Genomic DNA, 22940 nt, shown 5'->3' on the forward strand with positions numbered 1-22940 from the left:
TATACTTTGTTTCGGTCGAGTTCCCCATTCAAATGCATGTAACAGTGAGAAACGCACTGTCTTGGCGAAAGAAAGCTATTTTGTGCAACTTCATAGAAATAGCTGTAACTTTTGATAGAAGACTCAGACAAACATGTTTATGGCCTTATCTTATAGAACTCAAGGTCTCCGTGCTGGGAAAACAGGTTTTGCAGCTGTTTGAGCTAAGATTTCCAAGTTATTCACATAATGAAAACCTATACTTTGTTTCGGTCGAGTTCCCCATTCAAATGCATGTAACAGTGAGAAACGCACTGTCTTGGCGAAAGAAAGCGTTTTTGTACAACTTCATAGAAATAGCTGTAACTTTTGATAGAAGACTCAGACAAACATGTTTATGGCTTTATCTTATAGAACTCAAGGTTCCCGTGCTGGGAAAACAGGTTTTGTAGCTGTTTGAGCTAAGATTTCCAAGTTATTCACATAATGAAAACCTATACTTTGTTTCGGTCGAGTTCCCCATTCAAATGCATGTAACAGTGAGAAATGCACTGTCTTGGCGAAAGAAAGCGTTTTTGTACAACTTCATAGAAATAGCTGTAACTTTTGATAGAAGACTCAGACAAACATGTTTATGGCCTTATCTTATAGAACTCAAGGTCTCCGTGCTGGGAAAACAGGTTTTGCAGCTGTTTGAGCTAAGATTTCCAAGTTATTCACATAATGAAAACCTATACTTTGTTTCGGTCGAGTTCCCCATTCAAATGCATGTAACAGTGAGAAACGCACTGTCTTGGCGAAAGAAAGCGTTTTTGTACAACTTCATATGAATAGCTGTAACTTTTGATAGAAGACTCGGATACACATGTTTATGGCTTTATCTTATAGAACTCAAGGTTCCCGTGCTGGGCAAACAGGTTTTGCAGCTGTTTGAGCTAAGATTTCCAAGTTATTCACATAATGAAAACCTATACTTTGTTTCGGTCGAGTTCCCCATTCAAATGCATGTAACAGTGAGAAACGCACTGTCTTGGCGAAAGAAAGCGTTTTTGTACAACTTCATAGAAATAGCTGTAACTTTTGATAGAAGACTCAGACAAACATGTTTATGGCTTTATCTTATAGAACTCAAGGTCTCCGTGCTGGGAAAACTGGTTTTGCAGCTGTTTGAGCTAAGATTTCCAAGTTATTCACATAATGAAAACTTGTACTTTGTTTCGGTGGAGTTCCCCATTCAAATGCATGTAACAGTGAGAAACGCACTGTCTTGGTGAAAGAAAGCGTTTTTGTACAACTTCATAGAAATAGCTGTAACTTTTGATAGAAGACTCAGACAAACATGTTTATGGCTTTATCTTATAGAACTCAAGGTTCCCGTGCTGGGAAAACAGGTTTTGTAGCTGGTTGAGCTAAGATTTCCAAGTTATTCACATAATGAAAACTTGTACTTTGTTTCGGTGGAGTTCCCCATTCAAATGCATGTAACAGTGAGAAACGCACTGTCTTGGCGAAAGAAAGCGTTTTTGTACAACTTTATATAAATAGCTGTAACTTTTGATAGAAGACTCAGACAAACATGTTTATGGCCTTATCTTATAGAACTCAAGGTCTCCGTGCTGGGAAAACAGGTTTTGCAGCTGTTTGAGCTAAGATTTCCAAGTTATTCACATAATGAAAACCTATACTTTGTTTCGGTCGAGTTCCCCATTCAAATGCATGTAACAGTGAGAAACGCACTGTCTTGGCGAAAGAAAGCTATTTTGTACAACTTCATAGAAATAGCTGTAACTTTTGATAGAAGACTCAGACAAACATGTTTATGGCCTTATATTATAGAACTCAAGGTCTCCGTGCTGGGAAAACTGGTTTTGCAGCTGTTTGAGCTAAGATTTCCAAGTTATTCACATAATGAAAACCTATACTTTGTTTCGGTCGAGTTCCCCATTCAAATGCATGTAACAGTGAGAAACGCACTGTCTTGGCGAAAGAAAGCGTTTTTGTACAACTTCATATGAATAGCTGTAACTTTTGATAGAAGACTCGGATACACATGTTTATGGCTTTATCTTATAGAACTCAAGGTTCCCGTGCTGGGAAAACAGGTTTTGCAGCTGTTTGAGCTAAGATTTCCAAGTTATTCACATAATGAAAACCTATACTTTGTTTCGGTCGAGTTCCCCATTCAAATGCATGTAACAGTGAGAAACGCACTGTCTTGGCGAAAGAAAGCGTTTTTGTACAACTTCATAGAAATAGCTGTAACTTTTGATAGAAGACTCAGACAAACATGTTTATGGCCTTATCTTATAGAACTCAAGGTCTCCGTGCTGGGAAAACAGGTTTTGCAGCTGTTTGAGCTAAGATTTCCAAGTTATTCACATAATGAAAACCTATACTTTGTTTCGGTCGAGTTCCCCATTCAAATGCATGTAACAGTGAGAAACGCACTGTCTTGGCGAAAGAAAGCGTTTTTGTACAACTTCATATGAATAGCTGTAACTTTTGATAGAAGACTCGGATACACATGTTTATGGCTTTATCTTATAGAACTCAAGGTTCCCGTGCTGGGAAAACAGGTTTTGCAGCTGTTTGAGCTAAGATTTCCAAGTTATTCACATAATGAAAACCTATACTTTGTTTCGGTCGAGTTCCCCATTCAAATGCATGTAACAGTGAGAAACGCACTGTCTTGGCGAAAGAAAGCTATTTTGTGCAACTTCATAGAAATAGCTGTAACTTTTGATAGAAGACTCAGACAAACATGTTTATGGCCTTATCTTATAGAACTCAAGGTCTCCGTGCTGGGAAAACAGGTTTTGCAGCTGTTTGAGCTAAGATTTCCAAGTTATTCACATAATGAAAACCTATACTTTGTTTCGGTCGAGTTCCCCATTCAAATGCATGTAACAGTGAGAAACGCACTGTCTTGGCGAAAGAAAGCTATTTTGTACAACTTCATAGAAATAGCTGTAACTTTTGATAGAAGACTCAGACAAACATGTTTATGGCCTTATATTATAGAACTCAAGGTCTCCGTGCTGGGAAAACAGGTTTTGCAGCTGTTTGAGCTAAGATTTCCAAGTTATTCACATAATGAAAACCTATACTTTGTTTCGGTCGAGTTCCCCATTCAAATGCATGTAACAGTGAGAAACGCACTGTCTTGGTGAAAGAAAGCGTTTTTGTACAACTTCATAGAAATAGCTGTAACTTTTGATAGAAGACTCAGACAAACATGTTTATGGCTTTATCTTATAGAACTCAAGGTTCCCGTGCTGGGAAAACAGGTTTTGTAGCTGTTTGAGCTAAGATTTCCAAGTTATTCACATAATGAAAACTTGTACTTTGTTTCGGTGGAGTTCCCCATTCAAATGCATGTAACAGTGAGAAACGCACTGTCTTGGCGAAAGAAAGCGTTTTTGTACAACTTCATAGAAATAGCTGTAACTTTTGATAGAAGACTCAGACAAACATGTTTATGGCTTTATCTTATAGAACTCAAGGTCTCCGTGCTGGGAAAACTGGTTTTGCAGCTGTTTGAGCTAAGATTTCCAAGTTATTCACATAATGAAAACTTGTACTTTGTTTCGGTGGAGTTCCCCATTCAAATGCATGTAACAGTGAGAAACGCACTGTCTTGGCGAAAGAAAGCGTTTTTGTACAACTTCATATAAATAGCTGTAACTTTTGATAGAAGACTCAGACAAACATGTTTATGGCTTTATCTTATAGAACTCAAGGTCTCCGTGCTGGGAAAACTGGTTTTGCAGCTGTTTGAGCTAAGATTTCCAAGTTATTCACATAATGAAAACTTGTACTTTGTTTCGGTGGAGTTCCCTATTCAAATGCATGTAACAGTGAGAAACGCACTGTCTTGGCGAAAGAAAGCGTTTTTGTACAACTTCATATAAATAGCTGTAACTTTTGATAGAAGACTCGGATACACATGTTTATGGCTTTATCTTATAGAACTCAAGGTTCCCGTGCTGGGCAAACAGGTTTTGCAGCTGTTTGAGCTAAGATTTCCAAGTTATTCACATAATGAAAACCTATACTTTGTTTCGGTCGAGTTCCCCATTCAAATGCATGTAACAGTGAGAAACGCACTGTCTTGGCGAAAGAAAGCGTTTTTGTACAACTTCATAGAAATAGCTGTAACTTTTGATAGAAGACTCAGACAAACATGTTTATGGCCTTATATTATAGAACTCAAGGTCTCCGTGCTGGGAAAACAGGTTTTGCAGCTGTTTGAGCTAAGATTTCCAAGTTATTCACATAATGAAAACCTATACTTTGTTTCGGTCGAGTTCCCCATTCAAATGCATGTAACAGTGAGAAACGCACTGTCTTGGCGAAAGAAAGCGTTTTTGTACAACTTCATAGGAATAGCTGTAACTTTTGATAGAAGACTCGGATACACATGTTTATGGCTTTATCTTATAGAACTCAAGGTTCCCGTGCTGGGAAAACAGGTTTTGCAGCTGTTTGAGCTAAGATTTCCAAGTTATTCACATAATGAAAACCTATACTTTGTTTCGGTCGAGTTCCCCATTCAAATGCATGTAACAGTGAGAAACGCACTGTCTTGGTGAAAGAAAGCGTTTTTGTACAACTTCATATAAATAGCTGTAACTTTTGATAGAAGACTCAGACAAACATGTTTATGGCTTTATCTTATAGAACTCAAGGTCTCCGTGCTGGGAAAACAGGTTTTGCAGCTGTTTGAGCTAAGATTTCCAAGTTATTCACATAATGAAAACTTGTACTTTGTTTCGGTGGAGTTCCCCATTCAAATGCATGTAACAGTGAGAAACGCACTGTCTTGGCGAAAGAAAGCGTTTTTGTACAACTTCATATGAATAGCTGTAACTTTTGATAGAAGACTCGGATACACATGTTTATGGCTTTATCTTATAGAACTCAAGGTTCCCGTGCTGGGAAAACAGGTTTTGCAGCTGTTTGAGCTAAGATTTCCAAGTTATTCACATAATGAAAACTTGTACTTTGTTTCGGTGGAGTTCCCCATTCAAATGCATGTAACAGTGAGAAACGCACTGTCTTGGCGAAAGAAAGCGTTTTTGTACAACTTCATATGAATAGCTGTAACTTTTGATAGAAGACTCGGATACACATGTTTATGGCTTTATCTTATAGAACTCAAGGTTCCCGTGCTGGGCAAACAGGTTTTGCAGCTGTTTGAGCTAAGATTTCCAAGTTATTCACATAATGAAAACCTATACTTTGTTTCGGTCGAGTTCCCCATTCAAATGAACAGTGAGAAACGCACTGTCTTGGCGAAAGAAAGCGTTTTTGTACAACTTCATATAAATAGCTGTAACTTTTGATAGAAGACTCGGATACACATGTTTATGGCTTTATCTTATAGAACTCAAGGTTCCCGTGCTGGGCAAACAGGTTTTGCAGCTGTTTGAGCTAAGATTTCCAAGTTATTCACATAATTAAAACCTATACTTTGTTTCGGTCGAGTTCCCCATTCAAATGCATGTAACAGTGAGAAACGCACTGTATTGGCGAAAGAAAGCGTTTTTGTACAACTTCATAGAAATAGCTGTAACTTTTGATAGAAGACTCAGACAAACATGTTTATGGCCTTATATTATAGAACTCAAGGTCTCCGTGCTGGGAAAACAGGTTTTGCAGCTGTTTGAGCTAAGATTTCCAAGTTATTCACATAATGAAAACCTATACTTTGTTTCGGTCGAGTTCCCCATTCAAATGCATGTAACAGTGAGAAACGCACTGTATTGGCGAAAGAAAGCGTTTTTGTACAACTTCATAGAAATAGCTGTAACTTTTGATAGAAGACTCGGACAAACATGTTTATGGCTTTATCTTATAGAACTCAAGGTTCCCGTGCTGGGAAAACAGGTTTTGCAGCTGTTTGAGCTAAGATTTCCAAGTTATTCACATAATGAAAACCTATACTTTGTTTCGGTCGAGTTCCCCATTCAAATGTGTGTAACAGTGAGAAACGCACTGTCTTGGCGAAAGAAAGCGTTTTTGTACAACTTCATAGAAATAGCTGTAACTTTTGATAGAAGACTCAGACAAACATGTTTATGGCCTTATATTATAGAACTCAAGGTCTCCGTGCTGGGAAAACAGGTTTTGCAGCTGTTTGAGCTAAGATTTCCAAGTTATTCACATAATGAAAACCTATACTTTGTTTCGGTCGAGTTCCCCATTCAAATGCATGTAACAGTGAGAAACGCACTGTCTTGGCGAAAGAAAGCGTTTTTGTACAACTTCATATGAATAGCTGTAACTTTTGATAGAAGACTCGGATACACATGTTTATGGCTTTATCTTATAGAACTCAAGGTCCCCGTGCTGGGAAAACAGGTTTTGCAGCTGTTTGAGCTAAGATTTCCAAGTTATTCACATAATGAAAACCTATACTTTGTTTCGGTCGAGTTCCCCATTCAAATGCATGTAACAGTGAGAAACGCACTGTCTTGGCGAAAGAAAGCGTTTTTGTACAACTTCATAGAAATAGCTGTAACTTTTGATAGAAGACTCAGACAAACATGTTTATGGCTTTATCTTATAGAACTCAAGGTCTCCGTGCTGGGAAAACAGGTTTTGCAGCTGTTTGAGCTAAGATTTCCAAGTTATTCACATAATGAAAACTTGTACTTTGTTTCGGTGGAGTTCCCCATTCAAATGCATGTAACAGTGAGAAACGCACTGTCTTGGCGAAAGAAAGCGTTTTTGTACAACTTCATATGAATAGCTGTAACTTTTGATAGAAGACTCGGATACACATGTTTATGGCTTTATCTTATAGAACTCAAGGTTCCCGTGCTGGGAAAACAGGTTTTGCAGCTGTTTGAGCTAAGATTTCCAAGTTATTCACATAATGAAAACCTATACTTTGTTTCGGTCGAGTTCCCCATTCAAATGCATGTAACAGTGAGAAACGCACTGTCTTGGCGAAAGAAAGCGTTTTTGTACAACTTCATAGAAATAGCTGTAACTTTTGATAGAAGACTCAGACAAACATGTTTATGGCTTTATCTTATAGAACTCAAGGTCTCCGTGCTGGGAAAACAGGTTTTGCAGCTGTTTGAGCTAAGATTTCCAAGTTATTCACATAATGAAAACCTATACTTTGTTTCGGTCGAGTTCCCCATTCAAATGAACAGTGAGAAACGCACTGTCTTGGCGAAAGAAAGCGTTTTTGTACAACTTCATATAAATAGCTGTAACTTTTGATAGAAGACTCGGATACACATGTTTATGGCTTTATCTTATAGAACTCAAGGTTCCCGTGCTGGGCAAACAGGTTTTGCAGCTGTTTGAGCTAAGATTTCCAAGTTATTCACATAATTAAAACCTATACTTTGTTTCGGTCGAGTTCCCCATTCAAATGCATGTAACAGTGAGAAACGCACTGTCTTGGCGAAAGAAAGCGTTTTTGTACAACTTCATAGAAATAGCTGTAACTTTTGATAGAAGACTCAGACAAACATGTTTATGGCCTTATATTATAGAACTCAAGGTTCCCGTGCTGGGAAAACAGGTTTTGCAGCTGTTTGAGCTAAGATTTCCAAGTTATTCACATAATGAAAACCTATACTTTGTTTCGGTCGAGTTCCCCATTCAAATGCATGTAACAGTGAGAAACGCACTGTATTGGCGAAAGAAAGCGTTTTTGTACAACTTCATAGAAATAGCTGTAACTTTTGATAGAAGACTCGGACAAACATGTTTATGGCTTTATCTTATAGAACTCAAGGTTCCCGTGCTGGGAAAACAGGTTTTGCAGCTGTTTGAGCTAAGATTTCCAAGTTATTCACATAATGAAAACCTATACTTTGTTTCGGTCGAGTTCCCCATTCAAATGTGTGTAACAGTGAGAAACGCACTGTCTTGGCGAAAGAAAGCGTTTTTGTACAACTTCATAGAAATAGCTGTAACTTTTGATAGAAGACTCAGACAAACATGTTTATGGCCTTATATTATAGAACTCAAGGTCTCCGTGCTGGGAAAACAGGTTTTGCAGCTGTTTGAGCTAAGATTTCCAAGTTATTCACATAATGAAAACCTATACTTTGTTTCGGTCGAGTTCCCCATTCAAATGCATGTAACAGTGAGAAACGCACTGTCTTGGCGAAAGAAAGCGTTTTTGTACAACTTCATATGAATAGCTGTAACTTTTGATAGAAGACTCGGATACACATGTTTATGGCTTTATCTTATAGAACTCAAGGTCCCCGTGCTGGGAAAACAGGTTTTGCAGCTGTTTGAGCTAAGATTTCCAAGTTATTCACATAATGAAAACCTATACTTTGTTTCGGTCGAGTTCCCCATTCAAATGCATGTAACAGTGAGAAACGCACTGTCTTGGCGAAAGAAAGCGTTTTTGTACAACTTCATAGAAATAGCTGTAACTTTTGATAGAAGACTCAGACAAACATGTTTATGGCTTTATCTTATAGAACTCAAGGTCTCCGTGCTGGGAAAACAGGTTTTGCAGCTGTTTGAGCTAAGATTTCCAAGTTATTCACATAATGAAAACTTGTACTTTGTTTCGGTGGAGTTCCCCATTCAAATGCATGTAACAGTGAGAAACGCACTGTCTTGGCGAAAGAAAGCGTTTTTGTACAACTTCATATGAATAGCTGTAACTTTTGATAGAAGACTCGGATACACATGTTTATGGCTTTATCTTATAGAACTCAAGGTTCCCGTGCTGGGAAAACAGGTTTTGCAGCTGTTTGAGCTAAGATTTCCAAGTTATTCACATAATGAAAACCTATACTTTGTTTCGGTCGAGTTCCCCATTCAAATGCATGTAACAGTGAGAAACGCACTGTCTTGGCGAAAGAAAGCGTTTTTGTACAACTTCATAGAAATAGCTGTAACTTTTGATAGAAGACTCAGACAAACATGTTTATGGCTTTATCTTATAGAACTCAAGGTCTCCGTGCTGGGAAAACAGGTTTTGCAGCTGTTTGAGCTAAGATTTCCAAGTTATTCACATAATGAAAACCTATACTTTGTTTCGGTCGAGTTCCCCATTCAAATGAACAGTGAGAAACGCACTGTCTTGGCGAAAGAAAGCGTTTTTGTACAACTTCATATAAATAGCTGTAACTTTTGATAGAAGACTCGGATACACATGTTTATGGCTTTATCTTATAGAACTCAAGGTTCCCGTGCTGGGCAAACAGGTTTTGCAGCTGTTTGAGCTAAGATTTCCAAGTTATTCACATAATTAAAACCTATACTTTGTTTCGGTCGAGTTCCCCATTCAAATGCATGTAACAGTGAGAAACGCACTGTCTTGGCGAAAGAAAGCGTTTTTGTACAACTTCATAGAAATAGCTGTAACTTTTGATAGAAGACTCAGACAAACATGTTTATGGCCTTATATTATAGAACTCAAGGTCTCCGTGCTGGGAAAACAGGTTTTGCAGCTGTTTGAGCTAAGATTTCCAAGTTATTCACATAATGAAAACCTATACTTTGTTTCGGTCGAGTTCCCCATTCAAATGCATGTAACAGTGAGAAACGCACTGTCTTGGCGAAAGAAAGCGTTTTTGTACAACTTCATATGAATAGCTGTAACTTTTGATAGAAGACTCGGATACACATGTTTATGGCTTTATCTTATAGAACTCAAGGTCCCCGTGCTGGGAAAACAGGTTTTGCAGCTGTTTGAGCTAAGATTTCCAAGTTATTCACATAATGAAAACCTATACTTTGTTTCGGTCGAGTTCCCCATTCAAATGCATGTAACAGTGAGAAACGCACTGTCTTGGCGAAAGAAAGCGTTTTTGTACAACTTCATAGAAATAGCTGTAACTTTTGATAGAAGACTCAGACAAACATGTTTATGGCTTTATCTTATAGAACTCAAGGTCTCCGTGCTGGGAAAACAGGTTTTGCAGCTGTTTGAGCTAAGATTTCCAAGTTATTCACATAATGAAAACTTGTACTTTGTTTCGGTGGAGTTCCCCATTCAAATGCATGTAACAGTGAGAAACGCACTGTCTTGGCGAAAGAAAGCGTTTTTGTACAACTTCATATGAATAGCTGTAACTTTTGATAGAAGACTCGGATACACATGTTTATGGCTTTATCTTATAGAACTCAAGGTTCCCGTGCTGGGAAAACAGGTTTTGCAGCTGTTTGAGCTAAGATTTCCAAGTTATTCACATAATGAAAACCTATACTTTGTTTCGGTCGAGTTCCCCATTCAAATGCATGTAACAGTGAGAAACGCACTGTCTTGGCGAAAGAAAGCGTTTTTGTACAACTTCATAGAAATAGCTGTAACTTTTGATAGAAGACTCAGACAAACATGTTTATGGCTTTATCTTATAGAACTCAAGGTCTCCGTGCTGGGAAAACAGGTTTTGCAGCTGTTTGAGCTAAGATTTCCAAGTTATTCACATAATGAAAACCTATACTTTGTTTCGGTCGAGTTCCCCATTCAAATGAACAGTGAGAAACGCACTGTCTTGGCGAAAGAAAGCGTTTTTGTACAACTTCATATAAATAGCTGTAACTTTTGATAGAAGACTCGGATACACATGTTTATGGCTTTATCTTATAGAACTCAAGGTTCCCGTGCTGGGCAAACAGGTTTTGCAGCTGTTTGAGCTAAGATTTCCAAGTTATTCACATAATTAAAACCTATACTTTGTTTCGGTCGAGTTCCCCATTCAAATGCATGTAACAGTGAGAAACGCACTGTCTTGGCGAAAGAAAGCGTTTTTGTACAACTTCATAGAAATAGCTGTAACTTTTGATAGAAGACTCAGACAAACATGTTTATGGCCTTATATTATAGAACTCAAGGTCTCCGTGCTGGGAAAACAGGTTTTGCAGCTGTTTGAGCTAAGATTTCCAAGTTATTCACATAATGAAAACCTATACTTTGTTTCGGTCGAGTTCCCCATTCAAATGCATGTAACAGTGAGAAACGCACTGTCTTGGCGAAAGAAAGCGTTTTTGTACAACTTCATATGAATAGCTGTAACTTTTGATAGAAGACTCGGATACACATGTTTATGGCTTTATCTTATAGAACTCAAGGTCCCCGTGCTGGGAAAACAGGTTTTGCAGCTGTTTGAGCTAAGATTTCCAAGTTATTCACATAATGAAAACCTATACTTTGTTTCGGTCGAGTTCCCCATTCAAATGCATGTAACAGTGAGAAACGCACTGTCTTGGCGAAAGAAAGCGTTTTTGTACAACTTCATAGAAATAGCTGTAACTTTTGATAGAAGACTCAGACAAACATGTTTATGGCTTTATCTTATAGAACTCAAGGTCTCCGTGCTGGGAAAACAGGTTTTGCAGCTGTTTGAGCTAAGATTTCCAAGTTATTCACATAATGAAAACTTGTACTTTGTTTCGGTGGAGTTCCCCATTCAAATGCATGTAACAGTGAGAAACGCACTGTCTTGGCGAAAGAAAGCGTTTTTGTACAACTTCATATGAATAGCTGTAACTTTTGATAGAAGACTCGGATACACATGTTTATGGCTTTATCTTATAGAACTCAAGGTTCCCGTGCTGGGAAAACAGGTTTTGCAGCTGTTTGAGCTAAGATTTCCAAGTTATTCACATAATGAAAACCTATACTTTGTTTCGGTCGAGTTCCCCATTCAAATGAACAGTGAGAAACGCACTGTCTTGGCGAAAGAAAGCGTTTTTGTACAACTTCATATAAATAGCTGTAACTTTTGATAGAAGACTCGGATACACATGTTTATGGCTTTATCTTATAGAACTCAAGGTTCCCGTGCTGGGCAAACAGGTTTTGCAGCTGTTTGAGCTAAGATTTCCAAGTTATTCACATAATTAAAACCTATACTTTGTTTCGGTCGAGTTCCCCATTCAAATGCATGTAACAGTGAGAAACGCACTGTCTTGGCGAAAGAAAGCGTTTTTGTACAACTTCATAGAAATAGCTGTAACTTTTGATAGAAGACTCAGACAAACATGTTTATGGCCTTATATTATAGAACTCAAGGTCTCCGTGCTGGGAAAACAGGTTTTGCAGCTGTTTGAGCTAAGATTTCCAAGTTATTCACATAATGAAAACCTATACTTTGTTTCGGTCGAGTTCCCCATTCAAATGCATGTAACAGTGAGAAACGCACTGTATTGGCGAAAGAAAGCGTTTTTGTACAACTTCATAGAAATAGCTGTAACTTTTGATAGAAGACTCGGACAAACATGTTTATGGCTTTATCTTATAGAACTCAAGGTTCCCGTGCTGGGAAAACAGGTTTTGCAGCTGTTTGAGCTAAGATTTCCAAGTTATTCACATAATGAAAACCTATACTTTGTTTCGGTCGAGTTCCCCATTCAAATGTGTGTAACAGTGAGAAACGCACTGTCTTGGCGAAAGAAAGCGTTTTTGTACAACTTCATAGAAATAGCTGTAACTTTTGATAGAAGACTCAGACAAACATGTTTATGGCCTTATATTATAGAACTCAAGGTCTCCGTGCTGGGAAAACAGGTTTTGCAGCTGTTTGAGCTAAGATTTCCAAGTTATTCACATAATGAAAACCTATACTTTGTTTCGGTCGAGTTCCCCATTCAAATGCATGTAACAGTGAGAAACGCACTGTCTTGGCGAAAGAAAGCGTTTTTGTACAACTTCATATGAATAGCTGTAACTTTTGATAGAAGACTCGGATACACATGTTTATGGCTTTATCTTATAGAACTCAAGGTTCCCGTGCTGGGAAAACAGGTTTTGCAGCTGTTTGAGCTAAGATTTCCAAGTTATTCACATAATGAAAACCTATACTTTGTTTCGGTCGAGTTCCCCATTCAAATGCATGTAACAGTGAGAAACGCACTGTCTTGGCGAAAGAAAGCGTTTTTGTACAACTTCATAGAAATAGCTGTAACTTTTGATAGAAGACTCAGACAAACATGTTTATGGCTTTATCTTATAGAACTCAAGGTCTCCGTGCTGGGAAAACAGGTTTTGCAGCTGTTTGAGCTAAGATTTCCAAGTTATTCACATAATGAAAACTTGTACTTTGTTTCGGTGGAGTTCCCCATTCAAATGCATGTAACAGTGAGAAACGCACTGTCTTGGCGAAAGAAAGCGTTTTTGTACAACTTCATATGAATAGCTGTAACTTTTGATAGAAGACTCGGATACACATGTTTATGGCTTTATCTTATAGAACTCAAGGTTCCCGTGCTGGGAAAACAGGTTTTGCAGCTGTTTGAGCTAAGATTTCCAAGTTATTCACATAATGAAAACCTATACTTTGTTTCGGTCGAGTTCCCCATTCAAATGAACAGTGAGAAACGCACTGTCTTGGCGAAAGAAAGCGTTTTTGTACAACTTCATATAAATAGCTGTAACTTTTGATAGAAGACTCGGATACACATGTTTATGGCTTTATCTTATAGAACTCAAGGTTCCCGTGCTGGGCAAACAGGTTTTGCAGCTGTTTGAGCTAAGATTTCCAAGTTATTCACATAATTAAAACCTATACTTTGTTTCGGTCAAGTTCCCCATTCAAATGCATGTAACAGTGAGAAACGCACTGTCTTGGCGAAAGAAAGCGTTTTTGTACAACTTCATAGAAATAGCTGTAACTTTTGATAGAAGACTCAGACAAACATGTTTATGGCCTTATATTATAGAACTCAAGGTCTCCGTGCTGGGAAAACAGGTTTTGCAGCTGTTTGAGCTAAGATTTCCAAGTTATTCACATAATGAAAACCTATACTTTGTTTCGGTCGAGTTCCCCATTCAAATGCATGTAACAGTGAGAAACGCACTGTATTGGCGAAAGAAAGCGTTTTTGTACAACTTCATAGAAATAGCTGTAACTTTTGATAGAAGACTCGGACAAACATGTTTATGGCTTTATCTTATAGAACTCAAGGTTCCCGTGCTGGGAAAACAGGTTTTGCAGCTGTTTGAGCTAAGATTTCCAAGTTATTCACATAATGAAAACCTATACTTTGTTTCGGTCGAGTTCCCCATTCAAATGTGTGTAACAGTGAGAAACGCACTGTCTTGGCGAAAGAAAGCGTTTTTGTACAACTTCATAGAAATAGCTGTAACTTTTGATAGAAGACTCAGACAAACATGTTTATGGCCTTATATTATAGAACTCAAGGTCTCCGTGCTGGGAAAACAGGTTTTGCAGCTGTTTGAGCTAAGATTTCCAAGTTATTCACATAATGAAAACCTATACTTTGTTTCGGTCGAGTTCCCCATTCAAATGCATGTAACAGTGAGAAACGCACTGTCTTGGCGAAAGAAAGCGTTTTTGTACAACTTCATATGAATAGCTGTAACTTTTGATAGAAGACTCGGATACACATGTTTATGGCTTTATCTTATAGAACTCAAGGTCCCCGTGCTGGGAAAACAGGTTTTGCAGCTGTTTGAGCTAAGATTTCCAAGTTATTCACATAATGAAAACCTATACTTTGTTTCGGTCGAGTTCCCCATTCAAATGCATGTAACAGTGAGAAACGCACTGTCTTGGCGAAAGAAAGCGTTTTTGTACAACTTCATAGAAATAGCTGTAACTTTTGATAGAAGACTCAGACAAACATGTTTATGGCCTTATATTATAGAACTCAAGGTCTCCGTGCTGGGAAAACAGGTTTTGCAGCTGTTTGAGCTAAGATTTCCAAGTTATTCACATAATGAAAACCTATACTTTGTTTCGGTGGAGTTCCCCATTCAAATGCATGTAACAGTGAGAAACGCACTGTCTTGGCGAAAGAAAGCGTTTTTGTACAACTTCATATGAATAGCTGTAACTTTTGATAGAAGACTCGGATACACATGTTTATGGCTTTATCTTATAGAACTCAAGGTTCCCGTGCTGGGAAAACAGGTTTTGCAGCTGTTTGAGCTAAGATTTCCAAGTTATTCACATAATGAAAACCTATACTTTGTTTCGGTCGAGTTCCCCATTCAAATGCATGTAACAGTGAGAAACGCACTGTCTTGGCGAAAGAAAGCGTTTTTGTACAACTTCATAGAAATAGCTGTAACTTTTGATAGAAGACTCAGACAAACATGTTTATGGCTTTATCTTATAGAACTCAAGGTCTCCGTGCTGGGAAAACAGGTTTTGCAGCTGTTTGAGCTAAGATTTCCAAGTTATTCACATAATGAAAACCTATACTTTGTTTCGGTCGAGTTCCCCATTCAAATGAACAGTGAGAAACGCACTGTCTTGGCGAAAGAAAGCGTTTTTGTACAACTTCATATAAATAGCTGTAACTTTTGATAGAAGACTCGGATACACATGTTTATGGCTTTATCTTATAGAACTCAAGGTTCCCGTGCTGGGCAAACAGGTTTTGCAGCTGTTTGAGCTAAGATTTCCAAGTTATTCACATAATTAAAACCTATACTTTGTTTCGGTCGAGTTCCCCATTCAAATGCATGTAACAGTGAGAAACGCACTGTCTTGGCGAAAGAAAGCGTTTTTGTACAACTTCATATGAATAGCTGTAACTTTTGATAGAAGACTCGGATACACATGTTTATGGCTTTATCTTATAGAACTCAAGGTCCCCGTGCTGGGAAAACAGGTTTTGCAGCTGTTTGAGCTAAGATTTCCAAGTTATTCACATAATGAAAACCTATACTTTGTTTCGGTCGAGTTCCCCATTCAAATGCATGTAACAGTGAGAAACGCACTGTCTTGGCGAAAGAAAGCGTTTTTGTACAACTTCATAGAAATAGCTGTAACTTTTGATAGAAGACTCAGACAAACATGTTTATGGCCTTATATTATAGAACTCAAGGTCTCCGTGCTGGGAAAACAGGTTTTGCAGCTGTTTGAGCTAAGATTTCCAAGTTATTCACATAATGAAAACCTATACTTTGTTTCGGTCGAGTTCCCCATTCAAATGAACAGTGAGAAACGCACTGTCTTGGCGAAAGAAAGCGTTTTTGTACAACTTCATATAAATAGCTGTAACTTTTGATAGAAGACTCGGATACACATGTTTATGGCTTTATCTTATAGAACTCAAGGTTCCCGTGCTGGGCAAACAGGTTTTGCAGCTGTTTGAGCTAAGATTTCCAAGTTATTCACATAATTAAAACCTATACTTTGTTTCGGTCGAGTTCCCCATTCAAATGCATGTAACAGTGAGAAACGCACTGTCTTGGCGAAAGAAAGCGTTTTTGTACAACTTCATAGAAATAGCTGTAACTTTTGATAGAAGACTCAGACAAACATGTTTATGGCTTTATCTTATAGAACTCAAGGTCTCCGTGCTGGGAAAACAGGTTTTGCAGCTGTTTGAGCTAAGATTTCCAAGTTATTCACATAATGAAAACCTATACTTTGTTTCGGTCGAGTTCCCCATTCAAATGAACAGTGAGAAACGCACTGTCTTGGCGAAAGAAAGCGTTTTTGTACAACTTCATATAAATAGCTGTAACTTTTGATAGAAGACTCGGATACACATGTTTATGGCTTTATCTTATAGAACTCAAGGTTCCCGTGCTGGGCAAACAGGTTTTGCAGCTGTTTGAGCTAAGATTTCCAAGTTATTCACATAATTAAAACCTATACTTTGTTTCGGTCGAGTTCCCCATTCAAATGCATGTAACAGTGAGAAACGCACTGTCTTGGCGAAAGAAAGCGTTTTTGTACAACTTCATATGAATAGCTGTAACTTTTGATAGAAGACTCGGATACACATGTTTATGGCTTTATCTTATAGAACTCAAGGTCCCCGTGCTGGGAAAACAGGTTTTGCAGCTGTTTGAGCTAAGATTTCCAAGTTATTCACATAATGAAAACCTATACTTTGTTTCGGTCGAGTTCCCCATTCAAATGCATGTAACAGTGAGAAACGCACTGTCTTGGCGAAAGAAAGCGTTTTTGTACAACTTCATAGAAATAGCTGTAACTTTTGATAGAAGACTCAGACAAACATGTTTATGGCTTTATCTTATAGAACTCAAGGTCTCCGTGCTGGGAAAACAGGTTTTGCAGCTGTTTGAGCTAAGATTTCCAAGTTATTCACATAATGAAAACCTATACTTTGTTTCGGTCGAGTTCCCCATTCAAATGAACAGTGAGAAACGCACTGTCTTGGCGAAAGAAAGCGTTTTTGTACAACTTCATATAAATAGCTGTAACTTTTGATAGAAGACTCAGATACACATGTTTATGGCTTTATCTTATAGAACTCAAGGTTCCCGTGCTGGGCAAACAGGTTTTGCAGCTGTTTGAGCTAAGATTTCCAAGTTATTCACATAATTAAAACCTATACTTTGTTTCGGTCGAGTTCCCCATTCAAATGCATGTAACAGTGAGAAACGCACTGTCTTGGCGAAAGAAAGCGTTTTTGTACAACTTCATAGAAATAGCTGTAACTTTTGATAGAAGACTCAGACAAACATGTTTATGGCTTTATCTTATAGAACTCAAGGTCTCCGTGCTGGGAAAACAGGTTTTGCAGCTGTTTGAGCTAAGATTTCCAAGTTATTCACATAATGAAAACCTATACTTTGTTTCGGTCGAGTTCCCCATTCAAATGAACAGTGAGAAACGCACTGTCTTGGCGAAAGAAAGCGTTTTTGTACAACTTCATATAAATAGCTGTAACTTTTGATAGAAGACTCAGACAAACATGTTTATGGCTTTATATTATAGAACTCAAGGTCTCCGTGCTGGGAAAACAGGTTTTGCAGCTGTTTGAGCTAAGATTTCCAAGTTATTCACATAATGAAAACCTATACTTTGTTTCGGTCGAGTTCCCCATTCAAATGCATGTAACAGTGAGAAACGCACTGTCTTGGCGAAAGAAAGCGTTTTTGTACAACTTCATATGAATAGCTGTAACTTTTGATAGAAGACTCGGATACACATGTTTATGGCTTTATCTTATAGAACTCAAGGTCCCCGTGCTGGGAAAACAGGTTTTGCAGCTGTTTGAGCTAAGATTTCCAAGTTATTCACATAATGAAAACCTATACTTTGTTTCGGTCGAGTTCCCCATTCAAATGCATGTAACAGTGAGAAACGCACTGTCTTGGCGAAAGAAAGCGTTTTTGTACAACTTCATAGAAATAGCTGTAACTTTTGATAGAAGACTCAGACAAACATGTTTATGGCCTTATATTATAGAACTCAAGGTCTCCGTGCTGGGAAAACAGGTTTTGCAGCTGTTTGAGCTAAGATTTCCAAGTTATTCACATAATGAAAACCTATACTTTGTTTCGGTCGAGTTCCCCATTCAAATGCATGTAACAGTGAGAAACGCACTGTCTTGGCGAAAGAAAGCGTTTTTGTACAACTTCATATGAATAGCTGTAACTTTTGATAGAAGACTCGGATACACATGTTTATGGCTTTATCTTATAGAACTCAAGGTCCCCGTGCTGGGAAAACAGGTTTTGCAGCTGTTTGAGCTAAGATTTCCAAGTTATTCACATAATGAAAACCTATACTTTGTTTCGGTCGAGTTCCCCATTCAAATGCATGTAACAGTGAGAAACGCACTGTCTTGGCGAAAGAAAGCGTTTTTGTACAACTTCATAGAAATAGCTGTAACTTTTGATAGAAGACTCAGACAAACATGTTTATGGCTTTATCTTATAGAACTCAAGGTCTCCGTGCTGGGAAAACAGGTTTTGCAGCTGTTTGAGCTAAGATTTCCAAGTTATTCACATAATGAAAACCTATACTTTGTTTCGGTCGAGTTCCCCATTCAAATGAACAGTGAGAAACGCACTGTCTTGGCGAAAGAAAGCGTTTTTGTACAACTTCATATAAATAGCTGTAACTTTTGATAGAAGACTCGGATACACATGTTTATGGCTTTATCTTATAGAACTCAAGGTTCCCGTGCTGGGCAAACAGGTTTTGCAGCTGTTTGAGCTAAGATTTCCAAGTTATTCACATAATTAAAACCTATACTTTGTTTCGGTCGAGTTCCCCATTCAAATGCATGTAACAGTGAGAAACGCACTGTCTTGGCGAAAGAAAGCGTTTTTGTACAACTTCATAGAAATAGCTGTAACTTTTGATAGAAGACTCAGACAAACATGTTTATGGCCTTATATTATAGAACTCAAGGTCTCCGTGCTGGGAAAACAGGTTTTGCAGCTGTTTGAGCTAAGATTTCCAAGTTATTCACATAATGAAAACCTATACTTTGTTTCGGTCGAGTTCCCCATTCAAATGCATGTAACAGTGAGAAACGCACTGTATTGGCGAAAGAAAGCGTTTTTGTACAACTTCATAGAAATAGCTGTAACTTTTGATAGAAGACTCGGACAAACATGTTTATGGCTTTATCTTATAGAACTCAAGGTCTCCGTGCTGGGAAAACAGGTTATGCAGCTGTTTGAGCTAAGATTTCCAAGTTATTCACATAATGAAAACCTATACTTTGTTTCGGTCGAGTTCCCCATTCAAATGCATGTAACAGTGAGAAACGCACTGTCTTGGCGAAAGAAAGCGTTTTTGTACAACTTCATAGAAATAGCTGTAACTTTTGATAGAAGACTCGGACAAACATGTTTATGGCTTTATCTTATAGAACTCAAGGTCTCCGTGCTGGGAAAACAGGTTTTGCAGCTGTTTGAGCTAAGATTTCCAAGTTATTCACATAATGAAAACCTATACTTTGTTTCGGTCGAGTTCCCCATTCAAATGCATGTAACAGTGAGAAACGCACTGTCTTGGCGAAAGAAAGCGTTTTTGTACAACTTCATATGAATAGCTGTAACTTTTGATAGAAGACTCGGATACACATGTTTATGGCTTTATCTTATAGAACTCAAGGTTCCCGTGCTGGGCAAACAGGTTTTGCAGCTGTTTGAGCTAAGATTTCCAAGTTATTCACATAATTAAAACCTATACTTTGTTTCGGTCGAGTTCCCCATTCAAATGCATGTAACAGTGAGAAACGCACTGTCTTGGCGAAAGAAAGCGTTTTTGTACAACTTCATAGAAATAGCTGTAACTTTTGATAGAAGACTCAGACAAACATGTTTATGGCCTTATATTATAGAACTCAAGGTCTCCGTGCTGGGAAAACTGGTTTTGCAGCTGTTTGAGCTAAGATTTCCAAGTTATTCACATAATGAAAACTTGTACTTTGTTTCGGTGGAGTTCCCCATTCAAATGCATGTAACAGTGAGAAACGCACTGTCTTGGCGAAAGAAAGCGTTTTTGTACAACTTCATATGAATAGCTGTAACTTTTGATAGAAGACTCGGATACACATGTTTATGGCTTTATCTTATAGAACTCAAGGTTCCCGTGCTGGGAAAACAGGTTTTGCAGCTGTTTGAGCTAAGATTTCCAAGTTATTCACATAATGAAAACCTATACTTTGTTTCGGTCGAGTTCCCCATTCAAATGCATGTAACAGTGAGAAACGCACTGTCTTGGCGAAAGAAAGCGTTTTTGTACAACTTCATAGAAATAGCTGTAACTTTTGATAGAAGACTCAGACAAACATGTTTATGGCTTTATCTTATAGAACTCAAGGTCTCCGTGCTGGGAAAACAGGTTTTGCAGCTGTTTGAGCTAAGATTTCCAAGTTATTCACATAATGAAAACTTGTACTTTGTTTCGGTGGAGTTCCCCATTCAAATGCATGTAACAGTGAGAAACGCACTGTCTTGGCGAAAGAAAGCGTTTTTGTACAACTTCATATGAATAGCTGTAACTTTTGATAGACGACTCGGATACACATGTTTATGGCTTTATCTTATAGAACTCAAGGTTCCCGTGCTGGGAAAACAGGTTTTGCAGCTGTTTGAGCTAAGATTTCCAAGTTATTCACATAATGAAAACTTGTACTTTGTTTCGGTCGAGTTCCCCATTCAAATGCATGTAACAGTGAGAAACGCACTGTCTTGGCGAAAGAAAGCGTTTTTGTACAACTTCATAGAAATAGCTGTAACTTTTGATAGAAGACTCAGACAAACATGTTTATGGCTTTATCTTATAGAACTCAAGGTCTCCGTGCTGGGCAAACAGGTTTTGCAGCTGTTTGAGCTAAGATTTCCAAGTTATTCACATAATGAAAACCTATACTTTGTTTCGGTGGAGTTCCCCATTCAAATGCATGTAACAGTGAGTAACGCACTGTCTTGGCGAAAGAAAGCGTTTTTGTACAACTTCATAGAAATAGCTGTAACTTTTGATAGAAGACTCAGACAAACATGTTTATGGCTTTATCTTATAGAACTCAAGGTCTCCGTGCTGGGAAAACTGGTTTTGCAGCTGTTTGAGCTAAGATTTCCAAGTTATTCACATAATGAAAACTTGTACTTTGTTTCGGTGGAGTTCCCCATTCAAATGCATGTAACAGTGAGAAACGCACTGTCTTGGCGAAAGAAAGCGTTTTTGTACAACTTCATATGAATAGCTGTAACTTTTGATAGAAGACTCGGATACACATGTTTATGGCTTTATCTTATAGAACTCAAGGTTCCCGTGCTGGGCAAACAGGTTTTGCAGCTGTTTGAGCTAAGATTTCCAAGTTATTCACATAATGAAAACCTATACTTTGTTTCGGTCGAGTTCCCCATTCAAATGCATGTAACAGTGAGAAACGCACTGTCTTGGCGAAAGAAAGCGTTTTTGTACAACTTCATAGAAATAGCTGTAACTTTTGATAGAAGACTCAGACAAACATGTTTATGGCCTTATATTATAGAACTCAAGGTCTCCGTGCTGGGAAAACAGGTTTTGCAGCTGTTTGAGCTAAGATTTCCAAGTTATTCACATAATGAAAACCTATACTTTGTTTCGGTCGAGTTCCCCATTCAAATGCATGTAACAGTGAGAAACGCACTGTCTTGGCGAAAGAAAGCGTTTTTGTACAACTTCATATGAATAGCTGTAACTTTTGATAGAAGACTCGGATACACATGTTTATGGCTTTATCTTATAGAACTCAAGGTTCCCGTGCTGGGAAAACAGGTTTTGCAGCTGTTTGAGCTAAGATTTCCAAGTTATTCACATAATGAAAACCTATACTTTGTTTCGGTCGAGTTCCCCATTCAAATGCATGTAACAGTGAGAAACGCACTGTCTTGGCGAAAGAAAGCGTTTTTGTACAACTTCATATAAATAGCTGTAACTTTTGATAGAAGACTCAGACAAACATGTTTATGGCTTTATCTTATAGAACTCAAGGTCTCCGTGCTGGGAAAACTGGTTTTGCAGCTGTTTGAGCTAAGATTTCCAAGTTATTCACATAATGAAAACTTGTACTTTGTTTCGGTGGAGTTCCCCATTCAAATGCATGTAACAGTGAGAAACGCACTGTCTTGGCGAAAGAAAGCGTTTTTGTACAACTTCATATGAATAGCTGTAACTTTTGATAGAAGACTCGGATACACATGTTTATGGCTTTATCTTATAGAACTCAAGGTTCCCGTGCTGGGAAAACAGGTTTTGCAGCTGTTTGAGCTAAGATTTCCAAGTTATTCACATAATGAAAACCTATACTTTGTTTCGGTCGAGTTCCCCATTCAAATGCATGTAACAGTGAGAAACGCACTGTCTTGGCGAAAGAAAGCGTTTTTGTACAACTTCATATAAATAGCTGTAACTTTTGATAGAAGACTCAGACAAACATGTTTATGGCCTTATCTTATAGAACTCAAGGTCTCCGTGCTGGGAAAACAGGTTTTGCAGCTGTTTGAGCTAAGATTTCCAAGTTATTCACATAATGAAAACCTATACTTTGTTTCGGTCGAGTTCCCCATTCAAATGCATGTAACAGTGAGAAACGCACTGTCTTGGCGAAAGAAAGCGTTTTTGTACAACTTCATAGAAATAGCTGTAACTTTTGATAGAAGACTCAGACAAACATGTTTATGGCCTTATATTATAGAACTCAAGGTCTCCGTGCTGGGCAAACAGGTTTTGCAGCTGTTTGAGCTAAGATTTCCAAGTTATTCACATAATGAAAACCTATACTTTGTT

The sequence above is a fragment of the Maylandia zebra genome, linkage group LG5, assembly GCF_041146795.1.
Source record: "Maylandia zebra isolate NMK-2024a linkage group LG5, Mzebra_GT3a, whole genome shotgun sequence".
Lineage (NCBI taxonomy): Eukaryota > Metazoa > Chordata > Actinopteri > Cichliformes > Cichlidae > Maylandia > Maylandia zebra.